We start from the raw sequence: 14,404 nt of genomic DNA, 5'->3' as shown, positions 1-14,404 counted from the left end.
TTCAAATGTATTATTTTTAATGACTGAGTAATACCCCATTGTGTATATGTACCACCTCTTTCTTATCCATTCATTTGCTGATAGACATCTAGGTTTCTTCCATGTCCTGGCTATTGTAAACAGTGTTGCGATGAGCATTGGGGTACACATGTCTCTTTCAATTCTGGTTTCCTCGGTGTGTATGACCAGCAGTGGGATTGCTGAGTCACAAGGCAGTTCTATTTCTAGTTTTTTAAGGAATCTCCACACTGTTCTCCATAGTGGCTGTACTAGTTTACATTCCCACAAACAGTGTAAGAGGGTTCCCTTTTTTCCACACCCTCTCCAGCATTTATTACTTGTAGACTTCCAAAATACATGCACTCACATCCATATATTGATTTATCCACTGGAAACAATATTATGCCATGTAAAGAACAAAAATTTAGAGTTTAAAAAGCTATTTTTGATCCTAATTCAAATGGCTACATAATTTTTCCTTTTAAAACTTAAAATTTGTTTTCTCATCTATAAAATGAAAATAATCAAAACCACCTTCTATGCTTTTGAAGACTGTATTTTAAGTGTTGATTTACAGAATGATTATTGAATTTTTAATTTAGTGCTACATAAGCAGCCACCCAAGATGGGCGGGTCATGGTTGAGAGGTCTGACAGAATGTGGTCCACTGGAGAAGGGAATGGCAAACCAGTATTTTGCCTTGAGAACCCCATGAACAGTATGAAAAGGCAAAATGATAGGATACTGAAAGAGGAACTTCCCAGGTCGGTAGGTGCCCAATATGCTAGTGGAGATCAGTGGAGAAATAACTCCAGAAAGAATGAAGGGATGGAGCCAAAGCAAAAACAATACACAGTTGTGGATGTGACTGGTGATAGAAGCAAGGTCTGATGCTGTAAAGAGCAATATTGCATAGGAACCGGGAATGTTAGGTCCATGAATCAAGGCAAATTAGAACTGATGAAACAGGAGATGGCAAGAGCGAACGTCAACATTCTAGGAATCAGTGAACTAAAATGGACTGGAATGGGTGAATTTAACTCAGATGACCATTATATCTACTCCTGTGGGCAGGAATCCCTTAGAGAAATGGAGTAGCCATCATGGTCAACAAAAGAGTCCAAAATGCAGTGGTTGGATGCAATCTCAAAAACGACAGAATGATCTCTGTTCGTTTCCAAGGCAAACCATTCAATATCACAGTAATCCAAGTCTATGCCCCAACCAGTAATGCTGAAGAAGCTGAAGTTGAACGGTTCGATGAAGACCTACAAGACCGTTTAGAACTAACACCCTAAAAAGATGTCCTTTTCATTATAGGGGACTGGAATGCAAAAGTAGGAAGTCAAGAAACACCTGGGGTAACAGGCAAATTTGGCCTTGGAATACGGAATGAAGCAAGGCAAAGACTAATAGAGTTTCGCCAAGAGAACACACCAGTCATAGCAAACAACTTCTTCCAACAACACAAGAGAAGACTCTACACATGGACATCACCAGATGGTCAACACCAAAATCAGACTGATTATATTCTTTGAAGCCACAGATGGAGAAGCTCTATACAGTCAGCAAAAACAAGACTGGGAGCTGACTATGACTCAGATCATGAATTCCTTATTGCTAAATCCAGACTTAAATTGAAGAAAGTAGGGAAAACCACTAGACCATTGAGGTATGACCTATATCAAATCCCTTATGATTATACAGCGGAAGTGAGAAATAGATTTAAGGGATTGATCTGATAGATAGAGTGCCTGATGAACTATGGACGGAGGTTCATGACATTGTACAGGAGACAGGGATCAAGACCATCCCCATGGAAAAGAAATGCAAAAAGGCAAAATGGCTGTCTGGGGAGGCCTTACAAATAGCTGTGAAAAGAAGAGAAGCAAAAAGCAAAGGAGAAAAGGAAAGATATAAGCATCTGAATGTAGAGTTCCAAAGAATAGCAAAAAGAGATAAGAAAGCCTTCCTCAGTGATCAATGCAAAGAAATAGAGGAAAACAACAGAATGGGAAGTACTAGAGATCTCTTTAAGAAAATTAGAGATACCAAGGGAAAATTTCATGCAAAGATGGGCTTGATAAAGGACAGAAGTGGTATGGACCTAGCAGAGGATATTAAGAAGAGCTGGCAAGAACACAGAAGAAGTGTACAAAAAAGATCTTCATGACCAAGATAATCACGATGGTGTGATCACTCACCTAGAGCCAGACATCCTGGAATGTGAAGTCAAGTGGGCCTTAGAAAGCATCATTACGAACAAAGCTAGCAGAGGTGATGGAATTCCAGTTGAGCTATTTCAAATCCTGAAAGATGATGCTGTGAAAGTGTTGCACTCAATATGCCAGCAAATATGGAAAACTCAGCAGTGGCCACAGGACTGGAAAAGGTCAGTTTTCATTCTAATCCCTAAGAAAGGCAATGCCAAAGAATGCTCCAACTACCACACAATTGCACTCATTTCACACGCTAGTAAAGTAATGCTCAAAATTCTCCAAGCCAGGCTTCAGCAATATGTGAACCGTGAACTTACAGATATTCAATCTGGTTTGAGAAAAGGCAGAGGAACCAGAGATCAAATTGCCAACATCCGCTGGATCATTGAAAAAGCAAGAGAGTTCCAGAAAAACATCTATTTCTGCTTTATTGACTATGCCAAAGCCTTTGACTGTGTGGATCACAATAAATTGTGGAAATTTCTGAAAGAGATGGAAGTACCAGACCACCTGACCTGCCTCTTGAAAATCCTGTATGCAGGTCAGGAAGTAACAGTTAGAACTGGACATGGAACAACAGACTGGTTCCAAATAGGAAAAGGAGTACGTCAAGGCTGTATATTGTCACCCTGCTTATTTAACTTATATACATAGTACATCATGATAAACGCTGGGCTGGAAGAAGCATAAGCTGGAATCAAGATTGCTGGGGGAAATATCAATAACCTCAGATATGCAGATGACACCAACCTTTTGGCAGAAAGTGAAGAAGAACTAAAAATCCTCTTAATGAAAGTGAAAGAGGAGAGCGTAAAAGTTGGCTTAAAGCTCAACATTCAGAAAACGAAGATCATGACATCTGGTCCCATCACTTCCTGGGAAATAGATGGGAAAACAGTGGAAACAGTGTCAGACTTTATTTTGGTGGGCTCCAAAATCACTGCAGATGGTGATTGTAGCCATGGAATTAAAAGAATCTTACTCCTTGGAAAGAAAGTTATGACCAACCTAGATAGCATATTCAAAAGCAGAGACATTACTTTGCCAACAAAGGCCCGTCTAATCTAGGCTATGGTTTTTCCTATGGTCATGTATGCATGTGAGAGTTGGACTGTGAAGAAAGCTGAGTGCCGAAGAATTGATGCTTTTGAACTGTGGTGTTGGAGAAGACTCTTGAGAGTCCCTTGGCCTGCAAGGAGATCCAACCAGTCCATTCTAAAGGAGATCAGTCCTGGGTGTTCTTTGGAAGGACTGGTGCTAAGGCTGAAACTCCAATGCTTTGGCCACCTCATTGGAAGAGTTGACTCATTGGAAAAGACTCTGATTCTGGGAGGGATTGGGGGCAGGAGGAGAAGGGGATGACAGAGGATGAGATGGCTGGATGGCATCACCGACTCGATGGACATGAGTTTGGGTAAACTCTAGTAGTTGGTGATGGACAGGGAGGCCTGGCATGTTGTAATTCATGGTGTCACAAAGAGTCGGACATGTCTGAGCCACTGAAGTGAACTGAACTGAAGCAGTATTATTACATAAATTTTCATCTTTAAATGTTTCTTGGTATTTTTAATAACAAGCACTAATACAGTGTCTTCATATTGGACATCAAGAAATAAAATCCTCAATTAAACAACCATAAGAACATCTCCCTGAGAAGGCAATGGCACCCCACTCCAGTACTCTTCCCTGGAAATCCCATGGATGGAGGAGCCTGGTAGGCTGCAGTCCATGGGATCGCTAAGTGTCACACATGACTGAGCGACTTCACTTTCACTTTTCACTTTCATGCATTGGATCAGGAAATGGCAACCTACTCCAGTGTTCTTGCCCGGGGAGATGGGGGAGCCTGGTGGGCTGCCATCTATGGGGTCGCACAGAGTCGGACACGACCGAAGCGACTTAGCAGCAGTAGCAGCAAAGACATCTCCAAAAGTACTGACTTAAAAAAAAAAAAAAAAAAAAAACTTACTAAGCAATCTTACAGATGCACCTTCTTCATTAATTAGGCTTAGTGATATATTAATAGCAAGTGTTAATGGCAATTGTTTGGTCATAAGCACTCCTAAGGGCAGTAAGCACAACAGCTGTAAGATAAGGGGGTTATCTGCATGCCATAGATTCCTAGATATAATATTTTATGGATTCATGGACACTCTGTTGTTTCCAACAGTCATACATTACTAACCTTCATTGCCAGGAGAAACAAATTTTTTACCTTAATTGATTTAGCACTGCGTTCTTTAGTATTCTATTTGATGAGGCTAGGCAATGTCTTTTCCCTACACTTGGAAATAAAAACAAATTCACCTGGACAGTAATGCCTTAGGGTTTTACTCAGAGTCCTTTTTATTTCTAACAAATACTGAAGGCTGATCTGAATGATATAAAGTCCCCCGGAGCTTATACTTTTGTATTATGTGGGTGATTTGTTGTTTTGCTCTTCTTTTCAAGCCTACTCACAGAAAGACAGTATCCACTTGCTAACGCTTTTAGTTTTTTTTTGTTGTTGTTGTTCTTTTTTTGTTGTTGTTGTTCTTCAATTTTATTTTATTTTTAAACTTTACATAATTGTATTAGCTTTGCCAAATATCAAAATGAATTCGCCACGGGTATACATGTGTTCCCCATCCTGAACCCTCCTCCCTCCTCCCTCTCCATTCCATCCCTCTGGGTCGTCCCAGTGCACCAGCCCCAAACATCCAGTATCGTGCATCGAACCTGGACTGGTAACTCGTTTCATACATGATATTTTACATGTTTCAATGCCATTCTCCCAAATCTTCCCACCCTCTCCCTCTCCCACAGAGTCATAAGACTGTTCTATACATCAGTGTCTCTTTGGCTGTCTCGTACACAGGGTTATTGTTACCATCTTTCTAAATTCCATATATATGCGTTAGTATACTGTATTGGTGTTTTTCTTTCTGGCTTACTTCACTCTGTATAATAGGCTGCAGTTTCATCCACCTCATTAGAACTGATTCAAATGTATTCTTTTGAATGGCTGAGTAATACTCCATTGTGTATATGTACCACAGCTTTCTTATCCATTCATCTGCTGATGGACATCTAGGTTGCTTCCATGTCCTGGCTATTATAAACAGTGCTTTTAGTTTTAAAGGGACATAACTTCACCGAAGAAAAACTGCAGTTTGCCAAAATCCAGGTTTGATACTTAGAGCAACTGGTATCAAAACATGGTATACACCTACATCCTGATAGATTTTTTGATGTCCTAAATTTCCCCAAACCCAAAACTAAGCAGTGACTCTGAAAGTTTCTTGGGCTGGTTTGTTATTTTAAAAAGTGGATTCCAAATGTCTCTTTTATGGCCAAAACTCTATATGTTTTACTAAAGAACAACAACCCCAACTCAATTTATAGGAAGAACCAGATGACACTGACTTCAAGGACTTAAATGAGAGTCTGATGAACCTACCTTCTCTTGGAGATCCCAATTATGAGATTCCTTTTTTCTTTTTGTATATGAAAGGAGAAGGGATGGCTTTGGGTACTCACCCAAAAATACAAGGACCACCATAATCCATAAAATATAGCTGATAACTGATGGCATGTAGATAACCCCCTTATCTTAAAACTATTATGCTTACTGCCCTTTTGATTAAGACCATCAAGAAAATCACTGTGGGATTCCTTTTAATCATTTTTGTACCTCATGCATTAGAAGCTCTTCTGAATTCTCTACACTGAACATTTATCAGTCAACCATGTGACCTACTATGAAGACATTTTGTTAACTGCTTTTCATATTACTCTTTTATATCATAGTAACCTTAATCCTGCTACTCTTTTTCCCCTACATCACTGGTGAAGTCCTTCACAATTGCTTAAAGCTGATGGATCATTTCCTGACTCTTGTGATCTATAGGAAATACCTTTGGTATTTCTGTCTTCTCATGGTTCACCAATGGTCCTTATTTAAAAGGTGACAATGGAAAATGTTGCGTTGGGTATGCTATTGCAGCTCCTTTTGATGTTGTTGAGGGATAATCTTTATCTATGGCTACTTTGGCCCAACAGGATGAATTATATGCTCTTACAGGTTTTCACTTTAGCCAAGAACAAATTGTCAATATAGATTTTGATAGTAGATAAGATTTTGGAATAGCTCATGATTTTGGAATACTGTGGAAGTCATGTCTTTCTTATTTCCAGTGAAAATAAAATTTAGAATGACCTATATGTTCAAGAACTATAGATATAATACTTTTACTTGCCACTTAAGCTATTACAAGATTCCAGCTCATTATAAACTTGATTCTCTGGAAGTTAAGGAAATCACCTTGCTGATATTTCCAGGAGAAAAGTTGTTGTTCAGTCACTCAGTCATGTTCAACTCTTTGTGACCCCCATGGACTGCAGCATGACAGGCTTCCCTGTCTTTCACTATCTCCTGGAGTTTCCTTAAACTCATGTCCATTAGGTCCGTGATGCCATCCAACGATCTTATGCTATGTCATCCCCTTTTCTCTTGCCTTTAATCTTGGCCAGAATCAGGATCTTTTCTAATGAGCTGGCTCTTTGCATCAGGTGGAGCTTCAGCGTAAGCATCAGTCCTTCCAATGAATCTTCAGGACTGATTTCCTTTAGGATGGACTGGTTTGATCTTGCTGATCAAGGGACTCTCAAGAGTCTTCTCCAACACTACAGTTCAAAAGCATCAATTCTTCACTGCTCAGCCTTCTTTATGATCCAACTCTCACATCCATACAAGCTGCTAAGTCACTTCAGTCGTGTCCAACTCTGTGCAACCCCAGAGGCAGCAGGCCACCCGGCTCCGCCGTCCCCGGGACTCTCCAGGCAAGAACACTGGAGTGGGTTGCCATTTCCTTCTCCAATGCATGAAAGCGAAAAGTGAAAGTGAAGTCGCTCAGTTGTGTCTGACTCCTAGCGACCCCATGGACCGCAGCCCACCAGGCTCTTCTGTCCATGGTATTTTCCAGGCAAGAGTACCGGAGTGGGGTGCCATTGCCTTCTCCAAATCCATACATGACTACTGGAAAAATCATAGCTTTGACTATACTGGCCTTTGTCAGCAAAGTAATGTCTCTGCTTTTTAATATGCTGTCTAGGTTGGTCATAACTTTCCTTCCAAGGAGCAAGCATCTTTTAATCCCATGGCTGCACTCACCATCTACAGTGATTTTGGAGCCCAAGAAAATAAAGTCTCTCACTGTTTCTATTGTTTCCCTATTTGCCATTAAATGATGGGACCAGATGCCATGATCCTGGTAGTTTGAAAGTTGAGTTTTAAGCCAGCTTTTCACTCTTCTCTTTCACTTTCATCAAGAGGCTCTTCCTCCTCACTTTCTGCTATAAGGGTGGTGTCATCTGCATATCTGAGGTTATTGATATTTCTCCCAGTGATCTTGATTCCAGCATGTGCTTCATTTAGCCCAGCATTTTGCATGATGTACTCTGCACATAAGTTAAATAAGCAGGGTGACAATATACAGCCTTGACATACTCCTTCCCCAATTTGGAACCAGTCTGTTGTTCCATGTCAGGTTCTAACTATTGCTTCCTGACCTCCATACAGGTTTCTCAGGAGGCAGGTAATGTGGACTGGTATTCCCATCTTTTTAATAATTTTCCACAGTTTGTTGTGATCCACACAGTCAAAGGCTTCAGTGTAGTCAATGAAGCAGTTTTTTTTTGTTGTTGTTATATAATGTGTTTTAAGATAAGATTGAAGTCTACCCTTGCAGACACATTACTGCTTCTTCTATGACTAAAGTCTTTTTGGAAAAGTTATTCTCTACCTAGGAAACCTCTCTCAAACTTCATGGTGACTAAGGAATTAATTTTACTGGCCAGGCAAATCTGTGCTGTTTGACTGGTTTTACAATACTTTTGCTGTGCTTATCACCCTAAGACTGTTTTAGATGAATAGAATAATGGCATTTTAAGACTCAGTTGGCAACATTTACAGAGGTCCTCCATATGCCTTGTGCAAAATTAGTTCTGCCAATCTTTCTAAATGTTAGATACACTCCTTTTGGTGTTCATAAACTCTCACCCTTTGAGATAATTACAGAACACCCAATGCACTTGGCTCCTGCTTCTTTTGAACCACAACTGATAAAAGGAAATATACTCCAATATCACAAATGCTGATTGCTTCTATAAAAATGACCATGTTTTAGTAGAGCATTCTTTTCAGTTTGCCCTTGAGACTTTAAGCATCACTCCTTGCAACCTGAAGATTTTATTAGAAAAGACACCTGCAGAAAAATTCTCACTCTCACTAGAAAGGCCCCTATCAGGTACTATTAGCCGACATTTCTGCCACCCAAATCCAAGGAACAGATTCTTGGGCCCACATGACATACCTAAAGAAAGCACCAAATCTGAGCTAGACCCGCACATTATCTGGCGATCTTAAAGTAGTTATTTTTCATATTTGAAGCAGGTGATATCTTATGAGACAGTTTTCCAAACATAGCTGTACCAAGTCTGATGGAAGCTTGTCACTAAATCTTGATGATGACGTATCACTTAGGATCATCTCCAATGTGTATTACGTTTATAGAGTATGGACTTCAGGTAAAAATACCTGAGAGTTCTCTTTCCTACCCCTCTTTTCCCTCAAATGTGACCTCAACAATTTTCTTATCTGTATACTTTCCCTCCAGAGACACTGCACCCAGGAAAGGTCCTTCCTGAGACTGAGGGACAAAAAGCAACTGAAACTACAAAACCTGACTTTGGATCAGTAATGGTTTCAGAGAAAGATCTTAAGCAAAAAAGAGAAATGTAAAAGAATTAATATGAAAAAATCCTCAAATAAATAAAGGTGGGAGACCAGAATGGGGAAATCTTACATCCCGCGATGATAGTCTAGGAAGAAGAAAGACACATGTCCATTAGGCTAATGGTAGGGAGGCAAGCTGCTATTTTTTAAAGCCACTTTACTGATACAAAATTATTAATAAAATTCAATCTTTTTCAGGTGTGCAACTCAAAATATTTTAATAAATGTATAGTTTTGTGCAAACCACAAAAATACAATTTTATTTTATTTTTAATTTAAATGTATTTATTTTAATTGGAGGCTAATCACTTTACAATATTGTACTGGTTTTGCCATACATAAACATGAATCCACCACAGGTGTAACATATTTGTGACCTCAAAAAAAAAAAGTTATGTTTACATGCAACCATTCCATTTCCTCACCCCTGCCCAAGGCAGACATAATTGCATGTTATGTCTAAAGGTTTTCTTTCTCTAGAAATTTTATGTAAAGGAATTGTACAAAAGACAGTCTTTTTTATCTGACTTCTATCACTTCAGATGTTTTTAAGGGTCATCAATATTATGCCATGCAAAACTATTCCATTCTTTTTTAAGGCAGAACAGTATACCATAGTGTGAATATATAAACAGCTCTTTGCAGAAAACCCCTTTTCTTATCATTTCAGCAAAGCTATATTGCAACTGATTTCCAACTGAAGTACCCCAAAGCTCTACTCATTTCCAGTACAAGCACACTTATTTTTCTAATTAATTTTTATTGGAGTATAGTTAATTTACAATATTGTGTTAGTTTCTGATGAACAGCAAAGTGAATCAGTTATACATATACACATATTTTTTAGATTCTTTTTCCATATAGGTCCTTACAGAGTATTAAACAGAGTTTCCTGTGCTACAGTAGGTTCTTATTAGTTATCTATTTTATACATAGTAATATGTATATGTCAATCTCAATCTTTCAATTTATCCCTCCTCCCTTGTCCCCTGGTAACTGTAAGTTTGTTTTCTACATCTGTGACTCTATTCTGTTTTGTAAGTACGGGCATTTGTGCCATTTTTTAAAGATTCTGCATATAAACAATATTGTATATTTGTCTTTCTCTGTCTGACTTACTTGGTCTGACAATCTCTAGGTCCATCCATGTCACTTCAAATGGCATTATTCATTTATGGCTGAGTAATATTTCACTTTATATATGTATCACATCTTCTTTATTTTTTCCTCCATTGATGGACATTTAGGTTGCTTCCATGTCCTGTCTATTGTAGATAGTGCTGCAATGAACATTGGAATACATGCATCTTTTCAAATTATGATTTTCTCTTAATATGCCCAGGAGTGGGATTGCTGAATCATGTATACATGCATACTCAGTTGCTTCAGTCATGTGTGACTCTATGGGCTGTAAGCTTCCAGTCTCCTCTGTCCGTGAGATTCTCAAGGCAAGAATACTGGAGTAAGCTGCCATGCCCTCCTCCAGGGGAATCGTCCTGACCCAGGGACCGAACCCACATCTCTTATGTCTCTTGCATTGGCAGATGGGTTCTTGACCATTTTTCAAATCTTTTAGTCAAACAATACCTTGCCTAACTTATCAGTTCTTTCTATAGGTCAAAGAAGTAGAAATGAAGACTAAGTAATTAACAAATGACCAGATTTCTTCACTAGCTTCCCCTTAAGTCATCTCCTGAACAAACTGTGTGAACCAGATAACATCTAGAGGAAGACTGGAAGAGGTCCACCAGGCTGCACCAGTGAGGGGATGGCAAGGGCTCTGACCTTCATCTCAGTAATTAACTGAGGCTACTTCTTTTCCTTTAACAGTGCATGGCCAAGCAGAATGTTGGTAGCAAAGGGAAGGTACCTTTAGTAAGAATGTCAGATTGCTGGTATTATGAATAAAAGTACCTTTCTTTGCTACCAACATTTGTGAGTATGTAATTGATTTTGTAAGTGGCGAGCAGCAGGACCCCTATTTAATAATAGGTATACCACATTTTGTTTATGCATTCATCATTGATGAACAATTGCATTTTTTTTCCTTTTCTTTTTTTTTAGCATTATGGGAATTTTATTTGGAAGTGAACTTTTGACTATTGATACAAATGCCAAGAGATACTACACAAAGCATCCACAGGAATGTTTTCATCTTTTTTGAATTGTTCACAAACATTTCCTACACAATCCAACATACAACAGAGAAATGGTACATCTTTTTCTTTCAATTTGCATATAATGGAAAATGGAGATCAGCCCTGGGATTTCTTTGGAAGGAATGATGCTAAAGCTGAAACTCCAGTACTTTGGCCACCTCATGCGAAGAGTTGACTCATTGGAAAGGACTCTGATGCTGGGAGGGATTGGGGGCAGGAGGAGAAGAGGACAACAGAGGATGAGATGGCTGGATGGCATCACTGACTCGATGGACGTGGGTCTCAGTAAACTCCGGGAGTTGGTGACGGACAGGGAGGCCTGGCGTGCTGCGATTCATGGGGCCATGACTGATCGACTGATCTGATTTTTATATATATATATATATTTTTTTTTACAAAGCTAAATTAATAGACACTACCAAACTGACAGTTTAAGTCTATAGGTGAGAAATTATCTAATAAAAATAATCAGAATTTATTTAGAATCAGTCACTTCCATAACCAAGTATTATTCTGATTAGTAAAACTTGCCATTAAGCTTCTTGTATATGCTTATACTCCAGCAACCCTCTGGAGCCCTCTGAGATATGCCCTTGAACTCTCTGCTAGAGACCCTTCTAGTAACCCTTGAATCACCACTTACAGACCTCCTGCCTTACTGAGAGTGGAGAAGGAAATGGCAACCCACTCCAGTATTCTTGCCTGGAGAATTTCATGGACAGAGGAGCCTAGGGAGCTACAGTCCATGGGGTCACAAAGACTCAGACACGACTAAGTGACTAACACTACCCCTACTACTACTATATGCTTATACCACTATTCCACTGGTTGTGTTGCTCCCCAGTTTGTTCTTCACAATTGCAAACAGAAAATTGCTGAAGGTAGAGTCAAGCATTTTTTTTTTTAAAAGAAAAATCCCCAGCTTATTATAAATATTAATTTGTGGGGCAATTTCCTTCCAAGCAATGGACTTTCAAATCATTAAGAATCACCAGAACTGAGTATGTTAAGATATTTTTCTTAACTCCAAGAAGAAATGCCATTTATCTATATCCAACAGAGGACTGAAAATCAAACTTAATATTCCATTTGGGAGTAGGTTGGGGGAAATTCAGTCATTTGAAAAATGATCATCTTAAAAAAAATGACCACCCAAAATAGGTTCACTAAATTTATTTTTAAAATCATAAAATGTTTCTTACAAAAGAGCATTACATTCTGCACTCGGGTCTGAACAGATGCCAGTATATAGACTACTGTTACTTTTCCTCCCTGTCCCACCACCTCAAATGTTATAGTAACCACAAAGCAAAGTGTTTACAATAATTACATGGGGTGACTTCTTGAAACCACCAACAATGAACAAAAATTAAAATTCACTCACTCTGCTGCTGTTTCAAAACTTCAGTGTTAGTTTTTGCACACCCTCCCCCACACCCAACTCTGTTTGTAAGGAACTAAAGCATTGCATCTGGTGAACAGCAAAGATTTCACTACACCTCAAATGCAGAACACCTATGAAGCAGAGGAATGTTGGCTTTTTAAACAGAAGAAGATTAAAAAAAAAGGAAAAAAAAGCAGGACTCCTTCAGTTCTTCACTAGTCTTAGAAAACTTTTCAGAAGACTGCTTAACACTATAAAAAATAAAAATACATATATCTTGCATTAGAATCCTCTGCTATGTGCATACTGCTTCACACTGACTGTTCTGCAGCAAATACTGTGCATTCTGTATCTGGGCTTGTGTTCCTGTAATGGTAATGATCTGCTCTTCAGATCCTTCAAAAGGCTCATCAATTTTAATCGAAGCTCCTGACTCACAACGGATTTGTTTGATTCACCGTTGCCAAGAATAGATCCAGTCAAATATTTGGGAATAGTTACTTGTGTAGTAATAATAAGTCCACAAAGATCACCATATGAGCCACAACCCCCTGCATAGGAATAATCATATCCAGAACCACCCTGTGGTTCATAAGCCATCTGATGGGCTCCATGTATCTATGGCAGGGTCCCAGGTTTCATCAGCACTGAAACCAACCATGCCATCGTATCGGTCTCCAGCCCTTCCTCTTCTGTCACAGGCCATCAGATCTCCTCCTCTAGGTGGTGGTGGTGGTAGTGGAAGAGGAAGATTCTGAGCTCTACTACCATCTCTGCCTCCTCATCTGGGGGATGGTGTAGGAGGTCCTCAATGAGGGCTCATATCATCATAATCTTTTCTGAAAGGAGGCACTGAACACCCACCCCAACCAGGCGGCATTCTGCCAAAATCACCTCTTCCCTGCATGGGAAAGACCACAGGACATCCACGGCGGTCATCACACATCATTGTAAAGCCACCATTTGGTTTCATCATAAAAATTGGGATCATAAGACTGAGCCTGTCCTTTGATAGGAAACTCTGATATAATATCAAGGATGATTTTTATGCACTCTACAACTCTATCAGGTTTTCCTCCGATAAGAACGACTCTGTCAATATATTGAGGACAACAAATCAGGAAAAGCTTGATTGTTGTCTGAAGTGCTTTGATTTTATCAGCTTTGACTCCAGTAATTCCTCCTGCCAGACTCGGATGAATCAGCAATCTCAACTTGCAGTCAAAGTCGCTTCCTTTATAGTGTTGGTAATTTAAGCATTCAACAGCATCAGATTCGAGCGAGAGCTGGCTAGTTGCAGTGGGTAATGGCAACTGCAGGCCCTCTTCCAAGGTAGGGATGATTTTCTTTAGAATTTCTCCTATTGTTTCAGTATCAGCTTTGATATTCAATATGCACTCGCTGTCTGTGACTGAAACTCTGGCATTGTAGTCTGTATGGAGAGCCTTAATATTCTTGCCTCCTTTTCCAATCACTGCCCCAGCATTCTTGCTCTGAAGCAGAATGCATAATTCAACCATCTCATCAGTGTTTTTAGATCTTTTAAAAGCTTGTTCCTCTTCCATATCTTCAGCAGGGCATTTACCAAATTTGCCATTGGTTTTGATGTTGGGAAAGGTTCCCTCTGGCTGTTCAATTTCCATTTTCTTGTATTCAAGGGATAAACTAATCTATAGGCCGCAAATAAGCGGGAAGTAGGCAAGATGGCGATGTTGGTGCAGCAGAGAAACAAAGGATAATGGCGTCTGCAGTGTTTTTGCCTGAAGCTCCCTCCTCTTTTCGCCTCCATTTTTTTTATTATTATTATGAATAATGCTACTATAAGTATTCATTTATGAATCTTTGTGTTGACATATGCTTTTATTTT

At 39.3% G+C, this 14,404-nt stretch overlaps 1 pseudogene; it reads right to left on the bottom strand.

Moving 5' to 3' along the window:
* Window positions 1-12,819: 12,819 nt before the first annotated feature.
* Window positions 12,820-14,180, bottom strand: LOC129657183 (heterogeneous nuclear ribonucleoprotein K-like; annotated as a pseudogene).
* Window positions 14,181-14,404: the final 224 nt, after the last annotated feature.

The sequence above is a fragment of the Bubalus kerabau genome, chromosome 7 (genome assembly GCF_029407905.1).
Source record: "Bubalus kerabau isolate K-KA32 ecotype Philippines breed swamp buffalo chromosome 7, PCC_UOA_SB_1v2, whole genome shotgun sequence".
Taxonomy (NCBI): Eukaryota; Metazoa; Chordata; class Mammalia; order Artiodactyla; family Bovidae; genus Bubalus; species Bubalus kerabau.
Note: the sequence above shows the minus strand (reverse complement) of the source record. Positions and strands in the feature narration are given on the sequence as shown.